Source organism: Thalassophryne amazonica, chromosome 3 (assembly GCF_902500255.1).
Source record: "Thalassophryne amazonica chromosome 3, fThaAma1.1, whole genome shotgun sequence".
Lineage (NCBI taxonomy): Eukaryota > Metazoa > Chordata > Actinopteri > Batrachoidiformes > Batrachoididae > Thalassophryne > Thalassophryne amazonica.
Genome location: NC_047105.1, coordinates 78,197,808 through 78,214,498, shown reverse-complemented (window position 1 = coordinate 78,214,498; position 16,691 = coordinate 78,197,808). Strand labels below are relative to the sequence as shown.

At 39.4% G+C, this 16,691-nt stretch overlaps 1 protein-coding gene across 1 annotated transcript in view; it reads right to left on the bottom strand.

Moving 5' to 3' along the window:
• prelp (proline/arginine-rich end leucine-rich repeat protein) overlaps nt 1-11,347 on the bottom strand; it is a 36,779-nt gene extending 25,432 nt beyond the window's left edge. Inside the window, exon 1 of the mRNA XM_034166909.1 lies at nt 11,185-11,347. The gene's annotated coding sequence lies outside the window, so the exon portion shown is untranslated. The remainder of the gene's footprint in view (nt 1-11,184) is intronic.
• Nucleotides 11,348-16,691: the final 5,344 nt, after the last annotated feature.

Sequence of the window (16,691 nt, the reverse complement as noted above, 5' to 3'; positions counted from 1 at the left end):
CCACATCAGCGGCATGATCTGGTGCAGCTGCTCACACTGTGTTCCTGCTTGAAAGACACAGTCATATGCATGAACCATTGCACCGGGATCACGCGCGTCTGCCCGTCGGCGCAATGTTTTCATGGTTCGCTCATATGAGCTGTTTCGCTGTAAGTCGCCCTGAGTTATACTTATTTGTATTATGTGTGAAGGGGCCCTAAGGAAAAACTCCCTCTGATGATAATGAGGAAGAAACCTCAAGCAGACCAGACTCAGAGCAGTGACCCACGGCTTAGGCCATTGTAACAAGGCTTTTACAAATTTTACAAGAATTTCTTAACAAACAGAAGGAGCTGAAAACAGAAAAAGAAAAAAAAAACAGAAGAGCAACTAAAACAGAGTCCTTAATTGAAATTATAAAGCAGTTCATTTTGGGTCTTTATCTATGTGGATCCAAAGCAGGGGTGGTGGCCAAGTGGTTAGTGCACTTGGTTTCAGTGTAGAAGGCTCCCGGTTCAAACCCATCCCTACCACATTCATACATGTAATGTGGAGTTGTGGCATGAAGGGCATCCATCGTAAAACCTGTGCCAATTCAACATGCAGATGGTGGTGACCCCAAATGCAAACAAGGCAGCAGCCGAAGGGACTTCCAGCTTCCAGCCATTGATGCAATAGGCAGGGCATCCGGAGGTCAGTCTGGCACCCTATAAGCCTTATAATATCAGGCTTATATTGGACTATGATATGTGTCATGTTGAACAGCATGAAAGTGGGAATCCCAGGCTGCAACTTGAGAATGGAGGGCACGAGTTCAGCAACATACTGTAAGAGGTACAATGTAAGAGGTATAATGTTTTATATTTCAACAACAAATCTTGAAATGTGCTCTCTCATGCACAGGGAACTAATGAAATAAGGTTACTATGGGCGGACCAAATTTGCTCATCCTGGTTACAAGTCTAGAAACTATAATATGACTAATTTTTTAAGACATGACATATTTCATATAACTTGTATATGGCGGAGGTAGAAATATAAATATGCTGTCTTGTGTAGTTTAAGAAAACATCATTGAAAAAGTCTCAATGCCTTACTTTGCGGTTGTGAGACCTGGACACTAACCGTTACCAAAGGTCTTTTGGACGCAATTGGAATGATTTTATATCAAATGAGAGGTTGCTTCCAGAAATGTAGATGAGAAGTATCACTGGAATTGTGAGGGAACATCAGCTATGACATTTACCATGTGGTGGACTTCTAAGGGTATGATGCAATAATCAGATGCTTTAGTATTGAGGAACCCAGCAAGGGTGTCCCCTTAACCTTATAGCTGGCTGAAGGTGCCTCCTTAGCCATCTATCACCTGGTTGTGCGGAGTTGGGGATTGGACCACTTGTGTGCCTGGGTGGTTGAGATCCAGTACCCAATACGGTTCCGAAGTGTGCTGGATGCTGTGACCCCAGTGCATCCTCTTATACCTGACCTGACTATTGAAAAAGCCTGAATGCACAACTCGTTCTGCTTGCTCTATTGAAATACATTACAGCAAATGAACTCATACTTGTGCCCCACCCACCAACTCTGTGACTGGCCTGTTTGATTTGTGATGAGGCAAAGCAAGCTCATCCGTTTTGTGAGAAACTCACATTTCAGGTAAATCCAAGTTTTGAACAGTAAGATTTTAATATTATGCTAAATTAAAACATGTTTAGGAAACAATATGAAATACAGTGTTTAGATGTCATCTTTGTGGTTATTGAGGTTTGTGGTTGATGGCAAAAGAAAGAGAGCAAGTAAGAAACAATAATGCTGAGGGATTTGTAAATTTGATTAAATCTGACTAAAGCAGCGGCAGATACCGATACAGGAAATTAGCTCTTATGGGACAGCGGAACGTTTTGGGGATAAAGGCCCTATTGTTAGTGTTGCTGCAGAGGGAGGAGGGGGAGTGGAAAGCAGCCGATCTGGAAGGTTAAAGGCTGCTTGACCCAGGAGAGAACCAATGGAAAATGAGCAGAATTCCAGTGAGACACATCATCTAAAACATTTTAAAATACAAAAAATATTGCAGTGTGAGTTAAGGTTGTGAAACCATCTGTCAGAGTAGTTTGGAAAAAGTGGGTAGGATTAAACTGTGTGTTATCGTGCTGTTTGTTGACACACTCAGTAGTCTGAAGCTGCAGCAGAAGATGAGCAAGCAGAGACGAGGTAATGTGAGGTGTGTAATTGATGTCTTTTCTAAATATGTCCAACACATGTGGGGTAATGGACATCAGACAGTCTTGTATGATGGACATGTTTGACAGATTTGAATAACTATTATTACACCAAGGACATCATTTCTTCCTCAGCCTACGCAAAAATGGATGATACCCTTCCCAGGGTGGTCACTATAGCCAGGCAGGGGTCACTGAAGAATAACACAGGGATGAAAATTTTAAAATGCTTCAAACAAGTTGAAAAGTGTACTACTTTATTTGTCTGATCATAAGGATTACAAAAAGGTAAAGTTTTGACTATTTTTGACTGAATGTTATGGAATTCTGGGATAAAACAGCAAAAACTGTGACATTGGCCAATTTTACTTTGTACAGGAGTCAAAAAATAAAGTTACTCCAATTTTTTAAAAAAGTGATGCAAAATATCCTATTAATCCAAATCCTGTGAGCTCAACCAGTAAAATGTTTGGTTCACATAAACAATATCAAATGTATATGTGTTGTTTTAATTCTGATGTGTGTCATTATTACATTCAACTAGTAATAATTGTGGATTAATTGCTGTATTTTATCTGAGGTAATTGTGTGAAGATGAATTGCCCTTTTAGGAATCAATAAAGTTGTTTGAACTTGAATGCATCACCCTGCTTGGCCCATGAACTAAAAGGTGATGCATTCAAGTTCAAACAACTTTATTGATTCCTAAAAGGGCAATTCATCTTCACACAATTACCTCAGATAAAATACAGCAATTAATCCACAATTATTACTAGTTGAATGTAATAATGACACACATCAGAATTAAAACAACACATATACATTTGATATTGTTTATGTGAACCAAACTTTGAAGCAGACCGTCATCGGAATTGAGGCAAAATGAGCAGGGGTTGGGGGGTAGGGTCAGAAACACACAGAGGAGAGGAGAGAGGAGGAGATGTGACCACCCTCGCCGAAGTCCCAAGCCTTGTTTGTGTGTGTGCCTTTTTGCACTATGCATTTAATCATCGTAAGCATGCTGTCAGCACCAAGCAGCTGTCACAATACACAGTGCTTCAGAAACAAATGCTGTGTTAATTTCTGACACTTTGCTATGAGAAGAAAAGTCACTGGTCATTTGTTCAACATCACATATGAGCAGTTAGTGCACCTGGTTTTAGTGTGGAAGGTTCCCAGTTCAAACTCCACCCCTGCCACATTTCTCCATGTAATGTGGAGTTGGACCAGAAAGGACATACGGCGTAAAATCTGTGCCAATTCAACATGCATATCCACCTCTGATTTGCTGTGGCAACCCCAAGTGTAAAACAAAGCAGCAGCGAAAGGGACTTACTTACATATGAATCACTGGGCAGGAATGTGGCTGAGAGCCAAAATAACCTAATCTACCCAGAAAAAACACACGAGTAGACTGACAGTGATGCCTGGGATTGGCCTTTCTTTCCCTTTCACTCTTTCACTTCAGAGACATAACAACTATCCTTCCTATCTTTGGCCTTCATTATGGAAAATTAAATTATTTTCCTCTAGCTTTTGATAACTAGTTAATTTTTATTTGTATTCTGACATGAAAATAGCTGCAGGCAAAAAAAAAAAAAAAAAAAAAAATGTGAGTTGTTTGGTGTCACTGTTGGATTTGGGCTTTAAAACAAACAAAATCTACACATGTAAAAATTGTACTATTGGATTACTGCATACACTGGATTAAGCTTCTTTCAAGGACAAACGCAAAGTTCTGGAAATCTATATTTTCCTTGCAGGCTATTCTATATAAAGCCAGAATTGTCTGTGTCTTTTTGCCAAATCGGTCTGTGTTAATTTATTTTGTTCCTTATTTTGGTCACATACTGCGCTTGAAATATATCCTCTGCTCATAGCACCGCCTGATGAGAAAGTGCGCTGCTGTATGATGTAAAGATAGACAGCCTGTTATCGATTGCTTTCGTTCACAAACAGCAATTTTTGAAAAAGCTTTTTGTCCAGTATTGCTCTCAGTAATGACAATGAAATGGACCAAATTAAGGAGGTTTTGACAGTAGAGAACCCAGGTGGTGTACATCCTTACAGTTTCAAACCAGAATGGTCAGAAGGAGATAATTCAGATGAGGAATTGGAGCAAAACGACAAAAGCCGGAGTGAACATGGTGGGGAAGCCAGACACTTAGAAGATTTGTATTGGTCAGTCATTTGGTTGTCTAAATTGTTAGTTATTTTCCAAACCATGATTTTCAGTGGGTAACATGCTGAACTCTGGGCTGTTGAAGTCTCTTGTTGAAATAGCCGTATAATCAAATGAACCCTCTGACAGACTGCAATACATCTACAATATGTGCCCTTAAAGGTGTCATTGCATTGTGGCTAAGTACTACACATCCTTGAAATAAAATACCCTTTCCTGATTATACAGGGGCATTATGACAGATAGCCAGACTGACTAATTTTCTTATTATATATCTGTCAGAATAGATAGCATGGCACGTTGCATGTACCTTTGGGATAAATGCTGGGGATTGTGTCCTTCTTTAGCTTCAGGAACTTGACAACCCCCATGTCGTATTACATCTTGTTTACGTAGCTGTCCTCAGTGAAATGGCAACTACATTGCAAAAAGGGTCCCTCTCAAAATAAGACAACTATTCCGAAATCTGGCCAAATTGTCTTGTATTAAGCAAAAAAATTAAGAATTAAAAATCTGCCAATGGGGTAAGAAAAATTTACTAGGTTAGAATGCTCAAAACTAGCAAAATGTCTGGGCACTGAATAATCATGTGCCTTAATACTAGACAGAATTCTTATTTTAAGAATAGCTTCGGTCTTAAAATCAGGAAAACAATCTTGTTCCTTTGCTTGGAAGATTTGAAATCCATTGCCTTTCCTTGTTACAGGTTAAATACACCTTGATATTAGCTGTAAAAACTTCAGACAAAGTGAGATACATTTTCCCAAAATAAGACATTTTTTTCTTACAGATAAAAAAAATTATTGACAAGATTATTTTTCTCTTTAGACAAAAAGTCAAATTTTCTTTAAACAAGTCTTTTTTTTTACTTTCTTAGATATCAGTTTTTGCATTGTCCATATGGTAGAGATTTTTGTGGGACCATCCTAGTCCTTTTGCATTCTCTTGACAAATTGTGACCATCCATCTTGCTGCTTCTTCCCATTCATGAAGGGCAACTTCAGTTTTTGGCACATTGCCACACCCAAACACAATACAAAGACTCATCATCTACTATTATATAGTGGCTGAGTGGATCCTTGTCATTTGATTGGTGCTTTGTATGTCTCATGACATGGATTATTCGTCCCATTTGTGATGCATTGCATTTAGAGTGCAAATTTGGTTACATAGATTTGGTACCATTGCACTCTGCGCACACACACCGACACACATACACACACACCTACGCACACGCACACAAGCACGTGCACACTCACACGTGACACACACACACAACGCGCATGCACAAAGAATACAAATCCACTGTGCTGTCTGGAGGCTGTTAGCAGGACGTTAGGATGAAAAGCTGGACACGCTCAGGACAGCGACACAAGCAAGACAATAATTTGATTGAGCTAACTGACGGTGCTAATTCTTATAACACACACACACTCACTCACACACACACACACACACACACACACACACACACACACACACACACACACACACACACACACACACACACACACACACACACACACAAAATCCACTGTAAGCCGTCTGGATGCATGAAGAGCTGTTCAGATGAAAAGCTGAAAAACTGATGTGATTTTTGGCTGGACTGAGGAACTACACAAAGTCCCCTTTTTTTAATGAAAAGTCCAAAGTCAGTGCACTGCATCACCGGACTACACGTCACAATTTGGACTTTAGCAGCAGTGGAACATCAAAATGTAAGTCCCCTTTCCGTTGTTTATAAATTAATAAAATATCAAATGACAAGGATCTATTTTAGCCGTTATACAAAACAGTAATGAATGTTTTTACATTCTTTTAATGGAACAAATATTCAATTCGGTGAAAGCTGGAACAAACCATTCAATGAGGTTGGTATGTTCCAGCTTTCACCTCATGAAATATTCATACCATTGAACTCATAAACATTCATTATTTGTATAATATAGACTCCACATACCTTGGTGATTCAAAATATTCAAAATCATTATTTATATATACTCAACAAAAATATAAACGCAACACTTTTGGTTTTGCTCCCATTTTGTATGAGATGAACTCAAAGATCTAAAACTTTTTCCACATACACAATATCACCATTTCCCTCAAATATTGTTCACAAACCAGTCTAAATCTGTGATAGTGAGCACTTCTCCTTTGCTGAGATAATCCATCCCACCTCACAGGTGTGCCATATCAAGATGCTGATTAGACACCATGATTAGTGCACATGTGTGCCTTAGACTGCCCACAATAAAAGGCCACTCTGAAAGGTGCAGTTTTGTTTTATTGGGGGGGGGTACCAGTCAGTATCTGGTGTGACCACCATTTGCCTCATGCAGTGCAACACATCTCCTTCGCATCATCCGTGAACACCTCTCCAACGTGCCAAACGCCAGGGAATGTGAGCATTTGCCCACTCAAGTCGGTTACAACGACGAACTGGAGTCAGGTCGAGACCCCGATGAGGACGAGCATGCAGATGAGCTTCCCTGAGACGGTTTCTGATAGTTTGTGCAGAAATTCTTTGGTTATGCAAACCGATTGTTTCAGCAGCTGTCCGAGTGGCTGGTCTCAGACGATCTTGGAGGTGAACATGCTGGATGTGGAGGTCCTGGGCTGGTGTGGTTACACGTGGTCTGCGGTTGTGAGGCTGGTTGGATGTACTGCCAAATTCTCTGAAACGCCTTTGGAGACGGCTTATGGTAGAGAAATGAACATTCAATACACGAGCAAGAGCTCTGGTTGACTTTCCTGCTGTCAGCATGCCAATTGTACGCTCCCTCAAATCTTGCGACATCTGTGGCATTGTGCTGTGTGATAAAACTGCACCTTTCAGAGTGTCCTTTTATTGTGGACAGTCTAAGGCACACCTGTGCACTAATCATGGTGTCTAATCAGCATCTTGATATGGCACACCTGTGAGGTGGGATGGATTATCTCAGCAAAGGAGAAGTGCTCACTATCACAGATTTAGACTGGTTTGTGAACAATATTTGAGGGAAATGGTGATATTGTGTATGTGGAAAAAGTTTTAGATCTTTGAGTTCATCTCATACAAAATGGGAGCAAAACCAAAAGTGTTGCGTTTATATTTTTGTTGAGATGGCAAAAAAACCCAAAACAAAATACAAATGTAAACATGAGCCAGTCTCCCGAGTTTGCTATATGACAGACTTTTACGCCAGCCAAGCCACACCCTGCCATGACATCACACAATTGTTGTTGCACGTGACTGCCCAAGTGGAGAGCATAGGGTAACTTTTAAATGCTCACAGCCATATACTACTTTTGCTGAATGCGGACCATCCAAATCGTTACAAAATGTACCGATTCACAATGATTTGAGTCAGTTTGTTGATTTTAATGCACGTGGCCTTGGTCATATGAGGAGACAAAATGGGAGTTGTTGTGAGTTATATGGTAGAATATTCAAATGCTTGTTATATAAGAATGTTCATGGTGCATGTTTATCCTGATTGTATGTGCAATAAAACTGAATCGATCCTAATCATTTTATGAACTTCATCTTATTGCTTCACTGCTTCACTTCAGGGTGCTTTGGTGGGTGCTCTCCACTGCTGCTATGACTTCTCACTTGAGTCCACCTTTTGAAAAATCGTGTGCTGGTGGCATTCCCACTCTTTAAGGGAATAATACACGACACCCTGGTTTATTATGTGTAAAACATGCCCATGACAAAATAAGTGACAAAATATAACAACTTTGTGCTCTGCAACCTATTTTGCAATCAGACTATGTGCCCCAAATTGCAAAATGGAGTTCAACATGCCCAAAAAGCATTAGCATTAGATGGTCCAATGAGGGCCTTTAGTCTCTTTGGTCTGTAAACACATTTTGGTTATAAATATTGATGCTGAATTTGCAATCATTTTCTTTAGGCAACAGCTGAACAAAATTCATGAATTTGATGCTGATATCCCACTGGTATTTCACACGCTGGACTGTTGGTGTGTACATCAAAATTCCAGTTTAACACATCTTCTATTGTATTCTCCATCCATCCATTGATTTCCTAAGCTTCTTTATTCCAGTTAAGGGCCATGGGGGAAATCGGGTGGGGATGTGTTCAAGGTTCAATATTTCTTTATTGTAATTAACATGTTTCACATGCAAACAAAATTTGTAGGACCAGTGACATTATATCCTAAACAATAGACAGTACTAAAATCAATAATAAATCATTCCTGTACCAACAAATTATGAATGCACAACAATCAAAAGTAAGTGTGTGTGTGTGTGTGTGTGTGTGTGTGTCTGGCTGCAGCCAGACACTGTGATCTGGATGAAAAGCAGGATACACTCTGGACAGGTCAGATCAGTCTATTGCAGGGCCTCATTGTATTTGGGATGTGTGTTTATAATTACATAAGAACTGTAGGTCAGACATTAATGAATCATTATTTTATTTTATGGAATTGCAGAACTTATGGCCACTTAGAATCTGAAGATTTAAAATTCAATTTCTGTTGAGGGTTATAATTCAAAGAATGGAAGATGCTACTTGTAAATCATACAAAATATGATAATAATATAAAATAATGTAAAATATGTCTATTTTTATTATATATATATATTTTTTTTTTACATGCCATATTATTGTTCTCTGTGTCTTATGCTGCTAGTTTGAGAATGAAGAGCTGCTAAACCGCCTTTCATTGTCTAATGACAATGACAATAAAGATCGATCTATCGATCTATCTTTCCATCTAGTCCTATATAGGCCCTGAGGCCCATTGGTGCCTGTGTTTATCTCTGGATTCTGTAACATAAAGTGGATGAGAGTCAGTGACTCCTCCTGGATGGGATTCTAGTAGCTAAGGCTGGTACCCATTTTCAGCTGGGTGTACTAAGGCAATGCAGTTCAACTCCCTTTTCCAAGGAGTCAAACAGGGAGCATCAGCTGGATTTGAACCCAGGTGTACATACTCCCTGTCCACTGGCCCTCCTGCTATACTGAATATGATACACTGGACAGATATTAAACCTTTGTTGTCAGGTGAGTGATGGTATAGATGTTATAGTGGTGAGCTTGTGACCCCTTGGGCAAGGTCCTTAATCACCAAGTTCCTTCTGACGTGTAGTTGAGCGATACACATGGCAGGATGCTGACACCGGTTTGTGACTGGGTGAATGTGAGGCTTCACTGTGAAGTGCTTGGATGGTTGGAGTGTCCACAGCAGATGGAAAAGCACTATAGAAATTATTCTTGTTCAAGCAACACAAAGTCTTGATTTTCTTTTTTGAGTGATGTGCAAATTGGAATTTGATACGTTAATTAATAATTCCATGACTGATCCCACGTTACTGCAATAACTTGCCATTTATATGCGATCAGTCAAAGAAGTAAACAATATGCAATTAATTATATACAGTATTTAATTGTACTAATTTGTACTAACTTTAATTGTACTAACTTGGGTTCCTATATGCTGTACAGCCTTTTAGAGTTCTTTCTCAAGATCCCGCCCCCCCCAACCCCCTACACTAAATATTTTTTTCTGTAGGCGCCACTGGACTAGCATTGTGAATGAGTCACATCCTGCACAGCACGGTTCAAAATTGTGACTCAGATGTCTGAAAACATCTGTAACTAATAAACACAATTAATCTCCACATAAACCTCCACTGTGTGTGTGTGTGTGTGTGTGTGCGCGCGTGCATGCTAAGGTAAGTAGTTATTACTGTGATGTCATTGTAAGTATCTGGAAATGCATTTTGACTTTGATTTAACTCTGATTAAATCATTCTTCCAGTCTAATAAAATGTAGCTATAGAGAGTTATGACTGTTGAACATTAAAAACATTTTTCATACATGCAATACTTTGGTTTTGATGTTGGCTTTCTAACCTTTTAAGGCTCTAGTCTACAGTTTATAAAGTGTCACACTATTGCCAGAATATTTCCTCATGTGGGTGGGGCAGCCCCACAGTAGCCATGCAAAGTTTGAGCTACATCCACTGTAACTTCATCTGGATGCACAGTAAAGGAGTTAGGGGGAAAAAAGTCAATAACCCATAACAGGATGAGTATAAACTGTAATGGTTTGAAACCTGATGCCACAGAAGTGCAGAGTTCTGTGGCCTTACTCTGATGTGGTTCCTGCAAATTCCAGCCGGACTGGACACTTATCACCTTTGGCAATAATCATCATCTAGTAATGTTTGGCTTTCACTTTAAATTCTGTGCACACAGTTCTTTCTTTTTTTTTTTTTTTTTACTTGTAATCCTATTACAATGCAATCCACCAAAGCCTGTTTTTTTTGTTTTTTATTTTTTTGGAATATGCATGCCTGACATATTTTTCCAGGTCCAGAATATTATCCTTTTCATTTTGGCCAGTGGTTAGCTCTCCCTCCCCAATATGATCCATCAGAGTCTGCAACCTTAAATGACCTTAAATAACTGTGGTGGCAAAATAATTCAAATAATTAAAGTAAGGTTACCTTTTCTACATAAATGACCAAGATGAAGAAAACCAGGATGGATCCAATAACCATCAACACTGTAGATTCTTCTAAAAACAAGTGAATCAAGCACCACATCGGCTCTCTTGAATTTTTCTCTTTTTTTTCATTTGAACTTGAATGCAACTGATTGTTGGAAGGCGAGTGGAGGAAAACCATGAGGCAGCTCCTTGGAGGACAGAGTACCACTTTGTGCACGACACACTGTTTCTATAGAAACATTCCAGCATTTCCCAGCTGTGTCCCGAGCAGGTCACCTGCTTTCTTATCTTTGATGATCACGTCAACCTAGAAAGGACAAATAAAAGTTCTTACCTGCCTCTGGTACCTGCCCTCTTTTGTCGAGTCACAAGTTTTGTGTCTTTCGTTCTCTCTCTACCTCTTTCACTCTTTCCCAACCCCTCCCTCTCTCTTTCTGTTTCAGTCGTTATCCCCCTTCCTTCCCTCTCCCTCTCTCTCTCTCTCGCTCACTCACCCTCCCTCTCTCTCTCTCTCTCTCTCTCCCATTGGGTCTGTTCCCTGGCTTTTTTGGCGTCGCTCCCTGTGAAGGTCACAGTGGTTCTTTCTTCCCCTCTGCTCGGCTCAGCTCCAGTGAGATTTAATCTTAATTCTTGCTGGAGCACTGCAGGCACTTTAAAGTGTCTGAACTGTGTCACAGTTTATTGTCGCTGTGCACGTGTCACCTTGATGTCTGCACAAATGCAGGGAGCAAGGGGTATATTTTTCTATAGGTGAAGTCCTAGACCTCTGGGAAAGTCCAGCTGTAATTGTGCTCTCCCACCCACTCTATTGTTTAGATTCCCAACATGTGTTTTTCATTAGCAGCATCTGTCCACTGACTCTGCGGCATCTTTGCTGTTGCAGTTAGGCGTCCAAGAGGATTTGATTTCTGCAGCATCAGTAAACAGTTTGAGGTCCAACATGCACGCTGAAGCGGCTCTCTCAGTTTGGCATTCTGATGGTTAAAGTGTGATCCTGTGAGTGTCGCCCGGGCTGAGGTAGTGGACGTGTTTGCTGCATTGCATTCCTGCAGGGTGAGCAGCAGCTGGAGGATAATGAGGTGAACATATGTGGGCAATACATGCACACTCCCCATTTTCTCACATTCCCCTCGGTATTTTTTTTCCTCAAACTTTCTCTCAGTCTGTTTGCCAGAGCACCAGGGTTGAGCTCAGTCCCCAGGTTTGGGACGCTGAGCTCAGCTGGCCCAAACATCTGGTCCAAAGTGTGTTCAAGTAGAAGAATAATTTGAAAACAGGGCAAAATAGATAGAAGGAGAGGGATGGGAAAAACATATTATTTTTAGGGTGGTTTCCTGTTTTCCTTATCTTCTTTGCTTTCATTTAAGGTCAGCCGACTGTGGTAGACGAACACCCTGAACCATCTCTCCATTTTCCTTTGCACTGCTGGTACAGGGATGGGTTAATGTGTGCTGTGATGGTCTGCAGGGATTTCACTGCAACCAATCACCTCACCGGGTATGCTGACCAGTGAAATCATTGCCTGAAGTCATTGGTTGCCGTCAAGTGGGAAACCATCCCAAGCTTGGTGCTGGTCCTTAGAGATTAACAGAGATGGTTAGTACCTGGAGGTCATTCAGGCTATAAAAACTTTTCCACAACCATAAACAATTGATTAGAAGAAAGCAGGGTTGGGTTTTAGTCCATCTAAAATCTGTTTTTGCCAAAAACTGGCGAAAACCTACAGTATAAAGCCTTTGGCAAAAATCAGTGAAGTCCTGGTGTACATTCATTCATTCATTCATCTTCTACCGCTTAGTCCAATTAAGGGTCGGTGGGGGCTGGAGCCTATCCCAGCAGTCAAGGAGCGCGAGGCGGGGTACAACCAGGACAGGATGCCAGTCTGTCGCAGGGCCACAAATAGACAAACACAGACACACCCACACACACACCTACGGACAATTTTAAAGATTCCAATCCACCTAACCTGCATGTCTTTGGATGTGGGAGGAAACCGGAGCACCCGGTGGAAACCCACACAAACACTGGGAGAACATGCAAACTCCACACAGAAAGGCCATGGGAATTGAACCCACGACCTTCTCGCTGTGAGGCAACAGTGCTAAGCATTAAGCCACCGTGCTGCCCAGTCCTGGTGTACACTTACATGAAAATGTCATATACTCACTGTGTACCCTTTATCTATCAAATGCATGTTGTTTGATAATTGTATAGGGTATTTATAATGTGGCAAAAACATTATGTTAGTGGCAAAGTATGGAGAATTTGGATTATGGGAGAAGGCAAATTGGTGCAATATTAATAACATACACATTGATAGCACTTGTATTTTACATTTTCTTCAGCCGTTTTCATAAAATGCAGTCACATCATAACTATTACCACTGTAATCTGATTTACTACCAGTATGATTTCTAATAACGCACCTGAAAATTGTAATCCTAGGTGATTATAACAGCACTATATGTTCAAAGAGTATGACAGCAGATGTAACTGCTCTGTATAACCAAGTGAAACTTTTTTATTATCAAATGAGCCCATTTTAGAGCAATAAATTGAAGAAATTTTATGATACTTTCATGAGAAGATTTGAGAAACTTTTTGTGAAATACAGCAATCTGAGTATTAGCAAAGTTACATATGTCATGACAATCCAGTAAATAATACGTATTCATCTGCCCCCAACAGTAGGTCTATTATATGCACATCAGTAAAAGTTTCTGAGTGGTACTTAAGATTCATCTGTGTAGAACTACACTAATAGAGAAACAGAGGTTGACAAATTACACTATGTAACACAATTTTTGTTCCTGGCTTCTAAGTGTTATACTTCAACTGCTTATGTCTAAAGTCTATGGAAAAATGACTACATTCAGCACAAACTTTGATTTTTTTTTTTTTTTTTAACGTTCTAGAAAGTTCTAAAAGTTTCTTGAAATTTCTAAACAATTCTGGAAACTTCTAGAAAATTCTGGACAGTTCTAGCAGTTAAAGAATATTCTAGAAGACTACTCAGTAATAGTGAAGGTGAAAAATATCATTGTCCTGATCACAGAAGCAAAGTTTCTGTGGAATAACAGCTATTTTCTATTTATTTAAGGCATAACAGGTTAGGAAAACACACTGTGTACCCAGGAACAAAACAAAAATAAAAATTTGTTACACAGTGTTATTATACAAAGCTTGACTTAGCAGTTAAATGGATTATAGAATGTTATGTTTCTACAGTAATCTTCAACATTTGAATAGAGAAATAAAGTCATATAGCTGGCATATATCAGCTGGCATATATCTTATAATTACAAGCTATGAAATGATATCAGCACAAGTTAGCTGTTCTCCAGTACTGTGCCAATAATAGATACCCATTAACAATAACTTAATGAGTAAATAAAATAAAATAAAATAAAATAAGGAACATTTGCCTGTGGTCCTTAATGACAAGAACGTGTCCAAAGTTTTGCAGAATATTTTTCAAATACTTTAATTTTTGGATTAAATTGTAACATGAACGGTATCAGTAAATAAAAAAATTTGCCTTTGCCAAAATCATGAAAAGTACAAAAAGAGAATAACTGATTTGAGTTTATAACTTTTTCTTTCAGCAAGCGATGAAGATGTCCATATTGTCTGGTGAGAAGGTGGCAAGAATAAATTTATTTATAACCCTTTCTCGATTAATACATTCACCTTACCCACTGATCAGAATTCATTCAGGTCAGTGGTCCTGAAGTGCAGACATGAGGAGTCACTGGGGAATAGCGCATTGATTTCTGGAGCTGTGGACTTTCAGCCAGGTTGGCTGCGCAGGCTCTTTGAGCATGACACTCAGTTCACTGGACTCACGTTTGCACAGTGAAGAGATGATGGACACTTTGTCTTGAACATTAGCAGTGATTTCTTATTGTATGTGGTTTGATTCAGAAGTGCTTGAGTCTGTTTGACTGTGTGGAGGATGAGGCAGCAGAGCCCACCTATCACAAGAGCTCATCTGTAACAGGCTGTTTTTTTAACAGGCTGTGTGAGTGCGGAGGTGTTGTTGTGGTATTCCCGTTAGTGCCCCTTTAAGTATTATTACGAGTAAGTTCTGGATGCACAATTTTGCATGTGAATCCTGCCACTTCTGTTTTGTCTTTCTGTTGCACTTCCACATTGGTTTAAGTCCCTCTTTACTTTTCTCTTTAATGAACCTCATCATGGCCAGTGTTTAGTTTTCACTATGCATTGCTGGTTTTATGCTGTTTTAGTCTTCACTTTTGTTTCTAGTATTTGTTTTTCCACACATTTGAGTCCAACACTAGTTTGCTGCTTTAACTGCTGGTTTTCTTATGTTTGTTTTCTGCAGTTTCTTTATCTGACTCACATTTAGTTTTGCATTTTGCATGATGGTTTTTTTGAGTTAACTGTTTCTTTGTGGCTTTGGTTATGTTCTTTTCTCCACTCACCTTTTGAGACCTGTTGAGTTCAGGCTTCCTGCTTTCTACATGCACTGATCGTTCCTGTCTCCTTATGGCCCAGTCACACAGCACTTAACGAAAGGCAACGAAGCCCTAACGAAACAAGAAATCTGGACTTTCGCTGACTTTCATTGGCATCGTGTAACCTTCGCTCAGCTTCGTTCCTGCAGCAGTCGCTTCGTCAGGATTTTTAAAATGTCGAAAAATTTGAACGAAGGGCAACAAAAACCTCAATTCGTCCGTGTTTTGTTTTGCTGTTGTTCTTGACTTTTTAAAATCATTTGCTTAGTTTTTGTAATGTTAGTGTTTAGTTTGATTTCGTTCAACCAGCTAAATGTTTTCACACAGTATAGAAGCTGGTTTGTGAGCACTGCTGCTGCTGCGTTCGTGTACCGTCGGAAATTACAGGGCAAACTCAGCCTGCTTGCTTCGATTTTTTTTTTTATCTGGGTGGGGCGTCAGCTTCAATGGGCTCAGGCACCTTATATAGGGAATAATTAATCTTTTGTGTGGATACAATTAATTATTTTGCTACAAGCAACTGCTGAATTTGAAACAACAAAAAAGTTGTGTAATTTCCGATGGTATATGAACACAACGGCAGCAGCAGCGCTTATTATTTTTTATTAAATATAACAATATGAGTGTGGGAATGACAATCCAGCCCTTCTGTACATGTGGCAACAGGTAGATGATTCAAATGATTATATAACAGCTGTTCTGGACGGCAGAATTCATGTTGTGGATCAGCTGCAGCTCGTGGAATAACCGCACATGGAGAGTCAATGCGCGATGTTCACACGGACTGATCACTTTACTGCTCTGCTATATTCCATCATCTTTACACTTATATTTATTCCCTGTTTTGACAGTTTTCTGTTATAAATCAATATATTTATAGTAGGGGTGGGCAAACATAAAAAATCTTAATCGCATTAACTCAATGACTTTCTGTGATTAATCATGATTAATCGCATGGTATATGTGAAACCCAAAAATGAATTCAAAAGCCGCTTAAAAGCACAGTTTTATTTGAAAATGTAAATGAACATTGCATAAATTTGAAAATGTAAATTTAAACTGAAACACACTAATGAAATCAAATATAAAACCACTGGCAGGTCATTTGTTATCCTGTTTCATATCAAAATAACAATATTCATGTCCATGACTAAATGTACTAAAACAAATACATCACAATTGTACACATACCACAATTTGATATGTGTACACTTGTGATGTATTTGTTTTAGTATATTTGGATTTTGTTGTGATTTGGCACTTTATAAGCCGATTAAATTGAATTGAAATTGAACATTTTATTGAGTCTTAAAGTAAATAAATATGAATTTGGTCACTGGATCCTTAAACTTTGTACATAATG